Source organism: Microtus ochrogaster, linkage group LG1, assembly GCF_000317375.1.
Source record: "Microtus ochrogaster isolate Prairie Vole_2 linkage group LG1, MicOch1.0, whole genome shotgun sequence".
Lineage (NCBI taxonomy): Eukaryota > Metazoa > Chordata > Mammalia > Rodentia > Cricetidae > Microtus > Microtus ochrogaster.
The window spans coordinates 39,223,677-39,235,814 of NC_022027.1; the positions used below are offsets into that span (position 1 = coordinate 39,223,677).

At 37.5% G+C, this 12,138-nt stretch overlaps 1 protein-coding gene across 19 annotated transcripts in view; it reads right to left on the bottom strand.

Annotated features, from left to right (window-relative positions):
- The window catches only part of Adgrl3 (adhesion G protein-coupled receptor L3), a 745,864-nt gene that overhangs the window by 691,545 nt on the left and 42,181 nt on the right, over window positions 1-12,138 (bottom strand). For 18 of the 19 annotated variants that reach the window (XM_026785275.1, XM_026785272.1, XM_026785268.1 and 15 more), the window contains exon 2: window positions 8,630-8,660. The exons of the other annotated variant lie outside the window; for it this stretch is intronic. The gene's annotated coding sequence lies outside the window, so the exon portion shown is untranslated. The remainder of the gene's footprint in view (window positions 1-8,629; window positions 8,661-12,138) is intronic. 19 annotated transcript variants of the gene reach the window in all.

The window sequence follows — 12,138 nt, forward strand, 5'->3', positions numbered from 1 at the left end:
ACACAGTTCTGCCATGCAAAACCAGGCTCCTCTCCATTCTTTTGGCTCTCACCCCTGTAGCCCAGGAAGCTTTAATGAATACCCATGGGGAGCCTACAGCACAAAATATTCCCTGGCCTATTTGGAAATGAGACAATAGTCCCTCTTGGAATTAAATCTTTGGTGCAAAGATTTTCCTGTCTTTTTTTTCCCCCCCCAGCAAATGAGTATCATGTTCAGCACTGGAGAGACAACACCAGTTACTTACCCCCAATGACTAGACTGAGTAAACACCCATGAGGTTTGAGACAGCCAGGGAGCCAGATAATGAATGTGCTATTCATAGTGCGAACACAAAAGTAAGAACCAAACAAACACCAAATCCCTGCAGTTTGGAATACCCAGCTTTTTGGAACAAGAAGAAATAAAGTCGTGTGCATATGTCTCAATCATTAATATACTTCTGCTACAGTAGCAAAGTTCTGGCAGGTTTTGATTGCCAGGGAAGAACAAAATTTTTGCCAATCATCTTTAGAAAAACATCCCGAAGCAATTACCTTTCGAATCCTGTCTGATGGCCTGGGTCTGTTGTGAGAAATCAGTGAGATTCTGCAATGATTTACCGAGCTAGCGCACAGAAATTCTCATGTAAGGGGTTCCAACTGAAATGAGAAACTAAAGAAATATGTGTGTAGTGCTTCGACCTCAGCATCCTCACCTCCCTCTGAGTGGAAGGGCACAGAGCAAAGGCAAATTTACGCTGGCTACCCGGATGCATTTAGACACCTATTCATGCAAGATGCTCCAGTTTGAGGTCACTTGATTCCATCAGCCGTAAATAAAAACCAGAATTCAGCATGCTAGTCAAACAATTGTGTCTTAACTCCGTTTAAAACAAGAAAGAGAGACAACAGACTTAGTGAGCAAACCAGAATGCCATAAAAAATAAACATATTGTTTTCTACTTTTGTCTTCAATAAGTTTTTAATAAACCTCTTGTTGCTATAATATCAGGGTTGTTTAAAAAAACTATCAAAACTATCAATAACTCCATACAATAAGGTCATTAAGTTTTAAGAAATCCCAGTACAAGCCGGGCGGTGGTGGCGCACGCCTTTAATCCCAGCACTCGGGAGGCAGAGGCAGGCGGATCTCTGTGAGTTCGAGACCAGCCTGGTCTACAAAAGCTAGTTCCAGGACAGGCTCCAAAGCCACAGAGAAACCCTGTCTTGAAAAACCAAAAAAAAAAAAAAAAAAAAAATTAAAAATTAAAAAAAAAGAAATTCCAGTACGAAACATCCAGAATGTAGAGTGAACAAGTGAGCTATTAACTGTGTTTGATGACATGCTGTAGCATCCAAATAAATAACAAGGATCAATTTGAAAAATTAATGAGGCACTCATATCTGAATAGAATTATAACTACAACCCTGACTATTAAATGGAACTTAAGAACAGTCAATCACTGTCATACAAAAAGTTAAATCCCAAAATATTATAACGAATTTGGCATTAAAAGAAATGTTTCAAAAATAAAACAAATATATCAAAATTCTTTTTGTTTTTCTAATCCTTAGAGAAAACATTTATAGTGATTATGTGCGATGAACTGTCAGAAAATATAGTGACAAGAATAACATGCTTCCTTTCTTTCCTTACAGCCTTTAAGAATGTTTACAGCTTCTTAAAGCTTACGAACATTTGTAATGGACTTGAATGTCTGGTACTGTCCTGCATACTTTAGAAACAGGCAGCCTATTCTTCATTAAACTTCGGAAAAAGAAAGTTACATTAGTGAAAACTACTGCTGCCCCCATGAGATCGACAATAACTTTTCAAGTTAAAAATAACAGTAATAACCCAAGATTTGAATGTGTACAGTCCCAAGATTAACGAGTCTAAATGCTGTATTGATATTATGTTTTCCACTAATGACCTAACTTCCTGTCTATATCAGATGAACAGAGAATAGAGGATATGATATTTTTCAAAGTAATTTTTAGGAAAGAGTTCAAATTAAGTAGTGTTTGTTCCATTCATTCTTCTACAATGAGCCGAAGTAGGACCTTGGTCTATTCCCATTTATCTGATACTAGAGTCTCCTCATGAACTCTAGCTTTTGTGTTCTCTTCTGGTTCTGTGAGCCGGACCCTGAATGCTCTAAAAAAGAAAATATGGCAGGAGTGATGCTATGAGTCTTCTAACAATATGCCGTCAAATATGATGCAGTTTTCCTGTGGTCACCTGGAACGACAGCTCTCACCATGTTTCCTTTTCCAAACACAGATGTCAAGCTGAGAGAATTCAAAACCGCATGGAGAGACCTCATGTCCATACTCTCAACTCAACCTGGGCATGCTCTGTACATCAACACAGCCCAGAAACAAGCAAGTGATTAAAGGAAGCTCCAGAAGATTTTGGATCCCAGAACTCTAAAGCATATGAACACATTGGCTTACCATCAGCTCCCAACCCCATCACTGCAGAATGGCAATTCCTTCATAGTTGTAATTCCACACACATGACATAAGAACATATTAATATGGGTCTTGTGTCACCCATGGGATTTGAGATTGTTTGTTATGAAGCAATTTGTAAAAGCGGGATCATTTTACTTTCTTACGCCATTTCTACAATAATAACAGCAGCAAAAGTAGAATAGCATGTATATATCTGCCAGATAGACTATTCACACTTCACATGCCTGATATCTCTCTGTATAACCTACAAAACAGGCATTGTTAATATTCCTATCTTATAGATGAGAACACTAAGTTCTTGTAAGAGTGTGTGCCCACTATTGCCTCATGGGTAGAGGTAACAAATATTAGAATTAGGATCTTCTTGGAGTTACATTGGGGAACTCTAACGTTAGTAACATACTGCCCATGCGGAAGTAACAAGTGCGCGTGCACAACCGTGTTAATGTATCACTAAACTCCCTTACTGTCTGGATCATCTACTAGGAGTGGTTACACCTGAATAACCTGCCAGTCTTCGAACTCAAGAAAGGCAAATGAACATCCCAGACAACAGCAACAGATGGTATAAATTGTAAGAGCACCGTCAAAGCTACCATGTCACCACCTAGCAGCCTACATATAAAGATGCCAAACAGCAAAAGAAGTGAAGAGCATGTGAAAGCGCTGGAGTGAAGAGGGCTACAACGACACTACGGTAGAAGGATGAAGGACCTCAGATCAACTGATGGAACTACTCCATGGCCCTGCTACTTACCCAAGGTCCTGACGCTCTTTCCTAGAGAGCATTCTGCTCCGTTAGTTACAATTGTTGTTTTAGTGGCATTAATCATTCCATTGTCAAATCTTTCTTCAGATCAAAGAATGATAAAGACCTCGTTCTCAGCTGTGCATATGACGTGAAGGAAAGAAAATGACCCGCAGTATAAGGCATTGCAGAACAGAGAAAAGACACAGAGGTGTCACTTGCAAAGCAAAGTCCCTGTTAGACACTAATGCAGAAATTCACAGAATAATGCAGATCACCATTAAGATGTAGACTTGAGACTTCTGTGATATTCTTGTTCTAATAATAAAGTAACTATTTTTAAACAACCATTGTTATCTTCCTAAATCGTCGTACACCAACCACGAGGATGACATTGTTTTGTCCAGTTGAAAGAAAAGGAAAGAGAAATCAGATTAGTATTCATCAAGCTCGGGAGCAATGACCTAACCTAACCTAACCTAACCTGGACCTAATCTTTCCCAACGAACTCACCAAGTACTCGAGCAAGGACCACAACTGCTAATTAACTGGCTATAACCAACCCCCATGTTTTGCTATTTAGTGGACAGCACCCTCAGCCAAAGGAAGACCTTCCACTCTCCCATAGGATAGGTGAGGCTGTATTAGGAGGCCCAAGTTAATTATCTTAAGTGTTGCACAGAATTTTCTTGATTCAGCTGGTAAAATAGTTCCGTTTTCTCTCTGTTTTGCTTCCTTCTTGAGAAGGAAGACATGAGACAGTGATTACACCAGAAGCTACCCTATGATGCTGAGAATGGAACTCACAGAAAAGATGTTGGAGAAAGAGGAGAGGCTGGAGTTTAGGTCTCTGGGACCATGGTTCCACCACAGATCCAAAAACTGCCCACTACAGAACTTCCTTTTCCAAAAGACAAAAATACATTTCCATGCTGTTTCATTCCTTAATATGTTTGCTAAGTGCCACGAGATACAATTAAACCTTTTGAATGTATTTAGCAGGGTAATAAATGCTGACCAAAATATTCCAAGCTCCAAAAAGTTCTATTTATACCCAAAAGAAAACTTCACCTTATCTCATGCCTAAAGAGACCCATACTTCATTTCCAGGATACATGTGTAAATGTGAAAGGCATGGGGAAGCTAACTGCTCAAAGTACCTACCGCTGATTGGATCACACTGCAGGAAAGGTGAGATGGGCAAGGGAGTGCAGAAAAAAATAGAAAAGCCGAGGAAGAATAAAAATTGCTACAGTTAGCTGATGCTAAGCTGTATGCTGTGCACGTACAATACAATGAACCAAGAAATTCTACCTATTATTTACACAGTGACAGATAAAAGAAAATGAGGTGGAGCTCGATAAACAAGCTCTCTTCTAAAGTAGATTTAGACACTATTCATCCCCTTCCTTTCAGCCCAGAAGCCTGCTTAGCTGCAACCGTGAAATAAATTCCAGTCCTCAGAACATTTCGAGGAGGAATAATGTTCAAAACGGACGCAGGCTCTCTTTTCCTTCTCTTTGAAATTGATTAGGTGTACCTTTCAGATGAAAAACCGCTTGGTTTCTCAAAGAAGGAAGATTATTTTTAGACAAACACAAAATAGCTAATTTAAGTTGTCCAAATAGAGAGAGTACTTAAGATTTTTGACTCAATATTGTAGCTGAGAACCATTATAAATACCTTGTATGGTGGACCCATAAACCAGGCCTTATCAAATTCCACCAAGAGACAATTGATAGTTTAGTATTAACTCAACGTTTTCTGTTAAGTCAAACTGATTACAAAACCGTAGTGAAATGTGGTTCTTAAACTACCTTCAAGAAACAATAAATGGACTAAGACGGTGGAAATAAAATCCCTGATGAGTGCTCAGGAAGCAATAGACATTAGACTCAGCACTGGAAAGAAATGTTACATAAGCAGTAATTTAATTTAAGTTTCCAATTTAAGGCATGCCTGGTCACATGCAACTCTCTGAAATGAAGCATTTCAACAACTCGCCATGAGTCTGCTTTAGAAGGTAATCTGAAAATCTATAAGAGTGACAAAAAAAATTTACTCTGCAACAGCACTTGCTCTAACTGCTAAAACACAGAGACGGGCAAATGAGAATGATTCAGCTCGGCGAGCCACACTGCTGCACACATGGGAGAACTGGGACACCACACCATTCAAAGGGCTTCGAATCGAGGGGCCACATCTTCCTGTTGAAGACTGTCCATAGCTTAAGCGTCTCTAAGACACAATTCAGACTGTTTTATACTGAATGATTTTACATTCTCTAAAAATACTATTAATTTAAATATTTCTGCCATTGGCTCCTTTCTTATTAAGTCTCTGGTTAAGGAAATGCTTGCAAGGATAAACTGGGTGTTTCATATATGTTTTCTTTGAATTTAAAAATGATAATTATTTACTAGTTATTTTTGTGGGTATACGTGTGTGCACAATATGCCACAGAGTCACACAGCGGTGTGAGGATGACTTGTAGGAGTTGGTTCTACTCTGAGAAACTGACCTCAGGCTATCGGGTTCTTTACCTGTTAAGTCATATCCTGGCCACCTCCTCCAATTTATAAAGTTTAAATAATGATTTGAACAGTCCAGTTCTCATAATAACCAGCTCAATGACTTTGTTTAAATCCAGTGTAGAGAGAAATGACAACATGATGGAACTAAATTCCAGTGCAGTCTTAAAGACAGTAAGGAGACCTTGTTCGAAATTCTGATAGGGTAAGCTATCAGGGGGCCATTCACAATGCATGAACTTTAGATTTCCTCGTCTATAAAGACAGGTAATACATAATTTAAATAGATGTTATAACATACTTTCCTTCCATTGTTCCTGATGATGGATATTAGTGTTCAATTCAGACTTTTGGTATCATTGTATTTATAACCTAAGAAAAGATATAATGATTAAGGGTAAACCCAAATTATATAGGTTTTAAGGGAATGCATTTAGATTTTTTTATACATATAAGATGATACACAAATGTCCTTCTACGGTACAACAGGTTCAAAATATCCTGGAAAAAGTCGATATCCCAATATAATTCAGAGAAAACAACTTCATAGTGCAGCAATAGATGTGAATCACCTTTTTAATAATTTCTAATTCCCCTCTCAACTGATAAATAGTATTTATTTACAATTCCTTTCTTAAAATGCTGAATGCCTCTAGAACTTCCAGAAAGAATAAAAGGTATTTGTAGAATCTATGTTACACATATCATCATCACACAAACACATTTTGGTGTGCACTCAGGAAAGCACTGAACACATCTATTTATGAAAGCATCATAGAGCTGCCACAGAACATCTCTTCGTATGCTGTGGTCACCACTGCAACCTCACAATGTAGCCCATACCTGACATATTATGAGAACCCAAACTCAAAAACATGTACCAAATTAATGCCTAGATAAATTTAGCTTTAAAAGGTGATTATTTATTATGCACCAGAAGCACACATTTTCATAAGAATTTTTCTTAGACATACAGAAGTAAGTTTAAGTGTCTTCCTTCAATAAAGAAAATCTCACACCATTATATTATCATGTATATTATTTGTTTAGAAGGCAACATGTTAACACAGTAAGCATTTTAAATTTGGGTTGGTTTATATACTAGGAAGAATTTCTTTCCCATAAGCATATGATGAATGCTGATGCTGTACTACTAGTAATCCTCTTAACAGTGAAAAGAACTAATTTCTACTTTGAACCATGAGTAGTCATACAACGCACACTGAAATCTCAATTAGGAAGAAATAATGCTGTACTGTAAAATGGGCTATAAAAGGGCTAAATGATAACTATATAATCCTAGCAAGGGAACAGCAAGTCGCTTTTGCACTGGATGAAGAAAAGTCAAATCTGCACTAGTCTGAGCTGTCTTAAAGTCAGTATTATCAAGTTCCCAAAAAATATGTGTATGATGTATGAAAATAGAAATAAATTCATTATGAAACTGAGCAATCCTGCCCACATACCAACAAGCAGCTCTTAAGCTTTGTGGGTTTAATTATAAATAAAAACATCAATTAATGATTTTTAATATATGGAAACATAGCAATGGTTGAACTCAACCCTGACATCTCATCTAAGCTATCAGCCACCACTAAGCTTCCCTTCTAATTGGTCCAAATATTCACTATTCTGTCAGGAACTCTTCCCCATCACCTGCTAAAAACCAGAGAGCAGCTGGGCTATTTTACGTAATAAGGGACGTGGGTTTTCAAGGCAGCGAGGGAGCAGAATCAGAAGCTCTTGACAGCTGTAAACCAAAGCAAAGGCTCCGCCCTTATACTACAGAAGAAAAGTCAGCTGTTGTCTCAACAGCTGGTAAGTAGTTGATGGAAATACGTATTAAAAGCACTGTAGATTTCATGTTTAAGATATTCACACTCAGGAGGCAAAAGACCGTAACATCAAAATAAGTGATAAACGTGGGAAAGAAACACAAAGGTAGCTCATGAGAGATGTGCAGATGACAACAAACTGTGGATGGACCGACATGCAGATACTGTGAGCTCCAATAACCTGAAATCTGTTTTCAAAAATTGAGATATGTTCTAGAAGGTGTTTCATTACCTTATCAGAAAGCAAGGAAGCAGATTATCATTTGAGCTACTTCCTCACTCGCCCATCTAGTTGCCACTTAACGCTATCACTGTTTCAGGATGTGTTCAAAATAAAGTATGATAATTATGAGCAGGAAGGCATTGTGACAAACTGTAAGATGGTGGCACTTGTTCCTCTAGCAGGAAGCATTCAGTGGATGACATTTTTTTCCAGGCACTTGATTGATTTAGCAGATCCAGCATAATGTTAACCATGTGCCACACAATGAACAAAGAAACAATTCGAGAAGCATGGGCACAGCCTTCGGTAATTTCATGCAGTGCCTAACCTAACGGCAACACTGCTTATGGTGCACAAGTCCAGTGCAAAGAAATAAACTCACTGTGCTGGAGATAATGCCAGGGGGAGACATGGAGGAGCAAGAGGCAGACTATAAAGTTTAGTAAACTGAGGTACCAGCCAGTCCAGACTTAAAGGATGACTAGCCTTCATCTAGAAAGAAACCTTTTAAAAGAGCATTTCAGGGAAAGAACAGCACATGCAAACACAAAGAACATGATAGATGAGAAAGGGAGCAGACAGAGAGACAGCAAGGATTCGCTGAGTGGCACTCAAGGTTCAGCAGAGGCTAAAACCCTTACATGTGTAATAGCACTGATCCACGCGTCTATCAGATTTTTCTTCCGCTGTCCTTGACAGTCTGTCAAAGGAAGCCAAAGGAAAGAGCAAAACTGAACGTGCATCAGATAGAAGAGGCACTGGGAAGGAAGAGAGAGAAGAAACACAATGCCCAAGACGGCACATCGTCATTGGGCATTGCACAACCCACTCACCAGTTTTCAGGGTAGCTCTTCAAATCGGCATCTGCAGAAGAGTAAGGAAAAGGAAAAGATTATGTGGCAAATGCCCTATTTAGCAAACTCTTCACTTATCTCTAAGCAGTTAGTTCACAAGGAACAAAACAGTGGGCTTAAAACACACTCGGCAAATGCGAGTGGGAGAAGCAAGAGAGGCACAGAATGAGGCACAGGAATCGGACATCCCGATCATCATAGCACATGAGAATGCACTGGCAAAGACTATCTTTGAGCCAATCACGGTTGGCTATTGTTCAGATCCCATCCTCGATCTGCCAGAATGCAGTAGTCCACCGAGAGAGAAACTCTGTTTTAATGGGAGCTGACTCCATCTGTATGTCTCTAGTTACACAACTCAGGGGGTAGCCACATTGATAAAGCAAGAACTGGTTGTATTTTATAGACTCATTCTTTCATTGCACAACAACCTTATTAAATACTAGTTTAATTTTTTAAATACCAGGTATTCAAACTCACACAAGAGAGCATAAAATCCATATACCTGTTGTTTTGTAGTAATGTAGACCTTGTTTTTTAAAAAAAAAAAGAGAGAAAAAAAAACTGCATGTTGCCCATGATTTTGTTCAAATAACATTTACTTAGGATCTATCAAATGAGTACTTATATAAACAAAACATTTTTGGCAGCAAAATATGTGCAGAGAGTAGATGACCTTTTATACAAACTTAATCCCCACTACTTTACTGTTTGATCAATAGAAAACAATCCCTCCCCTTTAATCATATTTACTACCACATAAATCACTGTTTACTAGAGTCAGTTATTAAACTTTCACAGATAAAGGTCTCCAACTGAACTCCATAACCTACAAACTTTCATTCTATAAAATATGACAGGCTGGGAAAGTTGAGGAGATCTAACAGTCATGAGTGATCCTTGTCTTTGCATTCTGTCAATTAATGGTATGTTTAAAATGCAATACAAATATAGCTTACTATAGAGAAAAAAGTTAATAAATTCAAGGGCAGTAATTCACTAAGGTATTTCAGTAGTAAAGTTAGGCTGAATAAAATCAGTCCAAATAATGTGGTTAGTTTTATTAGGTTGCAAATGAAAACAATATCCTTTAACTGATTTTATATTGACAACGTTAAAATCAACCTTGGGTTTTACCCAAATAATCAGATGCAGTAGCCTTTTAATATTACTTGTCAAAGTTTCCACAGACACAAATGTTTATGAAGAGGACCAAAATTGGATATTAAATAGTTTGCCTTCAAAATAAAATCAGGCTTTAATGACCTGTCAAGTTCAGAAAAAAATATTTCTAACTCTTACAATCATCTTTCATTGCAAACACAAGCCACTTATCTTTATAGATAGTGTCAGAACTATGTTCTCTTATGCAACGACTTCTCCCAGGAGAAATAAACCAATAGATGATCTCTATATCCATTACTTAGCACTGCCTATGAGAGGAACGATTACTCTGTGGACAGACTTTAAAAGTCTGTAACCGATGTCATTATTCTTCAGTTCAGCAGAAGAATGAGAAAATGTCTATTCACATATGATCTGGATATGTTCATGGTTTTGGCCTGTATAAATTTAACCCTTGAAGAAGCCTATAGAAAGCTTGTTGACATTAGGTCCAGACTAGGTTTGTGATTGAGGTACCGTAGCAACAGATCAACTAGTTTCCTTGTCACTTGATGCTTTTCTTTATTCCCTGTTTTGTTTGAAAGTCAAACTCTTATGTCAATATACAGTAGGCACACAGGTGTCTTACCAATTCACCTACTGAAACTTTGCTCATGTATAGATACCTACATTTAGTATCACCTCTTTTGGTGACTATTCAGTGGATTACCATGTTGTTGAAACTGTGTCCCCTTAGTATTCCTAATGCTATTTGCAAACTTTTTAGACCACTTATCCCCTTTTCAGCCAAACTTAAAAACAGAATCCTTAAATCATGGACTGTGCATGACTAGTTTGTCTGTGGACACTGCCTTGCACAGATAAACTCTTCAATAAATCAATCATCAATAGTTTCTCAATTTCTATTAGAAAATTAATATATATTTTAATATTAAACTAAATATTACCAATCACAAATGTATTAATGAGGCATTAAGATCATAGTAGTCTGTGAAAATGAAATTCTCACTATATTCTGTTTACCCAACAAATGACAGCACATTCCTAAGCAGTTCAGAGAAAACTGTTCACCAACAGCCTTCAGGCAATAATAACTTGTGTACTGGGAATTTCTGTGTTATTGTCTGCATTGTTAGTGTAATATCCATGAAAATTAATGCAACTGTTTCACTGGAAAAATCCTTAGTGATACAACCAAACCTTGTTTTTAGGGGGTGCTTCAGACAGTAATCTTAAGAATGAACTTACATAAAGATCAATAGTCACTGTTTAAGATAACATGTGTGCCCTTTGTTTCAAATATAAATCAATAGATAAGAAAAATGGAATTATTCTAATAATTGTGGAAACTCCCAAACAGCTTACAGGCTTCCTTAGGGCAATTAAGACTCTTGTGCTTAAAAAACATTGGAGCAAAACTTAATCGGCCTGAATGATATTTGTTCACCTCATTTAACACGTACTTACTGAACACCAACTACATGCTTAGTCCTCCGTGGGCAATAGATATACAACAGTGCCACATAATAGATACAATCATCTTCTTACTGAGCTTACAATGGGCAAAGGGAGTCAAACATTAAACAGATAATCAAGCAAATAAAATGATGACTAAGTGCTGCCCGGGAAGCAGGGTGGAGTGAGAGATGACACCCTGGGTAAAGGCAGGAGGTTGTGTAGGTTCTGATTATTATGAATCACAAGTGAGGAAACAAAAGGAGACCTCAAGTAGAGTTGGTCCTAAAGAAGTAAGGTGAGAACAGACGGAAAATGCAGAGGCAGCGCTTGGGGCATTTAGAATTGTGTTCAAAGGATAATAGAGTGAAAGCAACTGCATGACCAGTCAACTGCACAAAATAAACTCTGCCAAATACCAAATCAATGTAGGAACTTCAAAGATATGCTATGCAACATATAGCAAATTTTTAACCAAACGGTACACCAGCAAGCAGAGCAAAACTGCAAGAATGCATGAACTATCTAGTTATATTTTTGCACTCCTCAGAAGTCTACACAAATACTCTAAAGAAGAGAGTGATTTTACTAAAGCAGAAGATTGAGCTTTAAAAGGAATGCATGTAAGAATTCCCCACCAATTCGAAGTTCTTATTATCAGCTTTTAAATAACTTACAAATTCAATAAGACCTAAATATGCAAAGCAACTTAAAAGCATGTTCTTTCCAACATCAGACATAAAAATTTAAAAAGCAATTCTAAGTCAATTATAAATTAATCTATATAAGCAGGGAACTGATGAAAGTAGTTCAATATATTGATGCCTAATTTAAGAACCTATATGCTCTTTAATTTCCTAACAAAGTTTTTAAAAAAGCCTTTGCTTATCACTCAAGACTTCTGGACA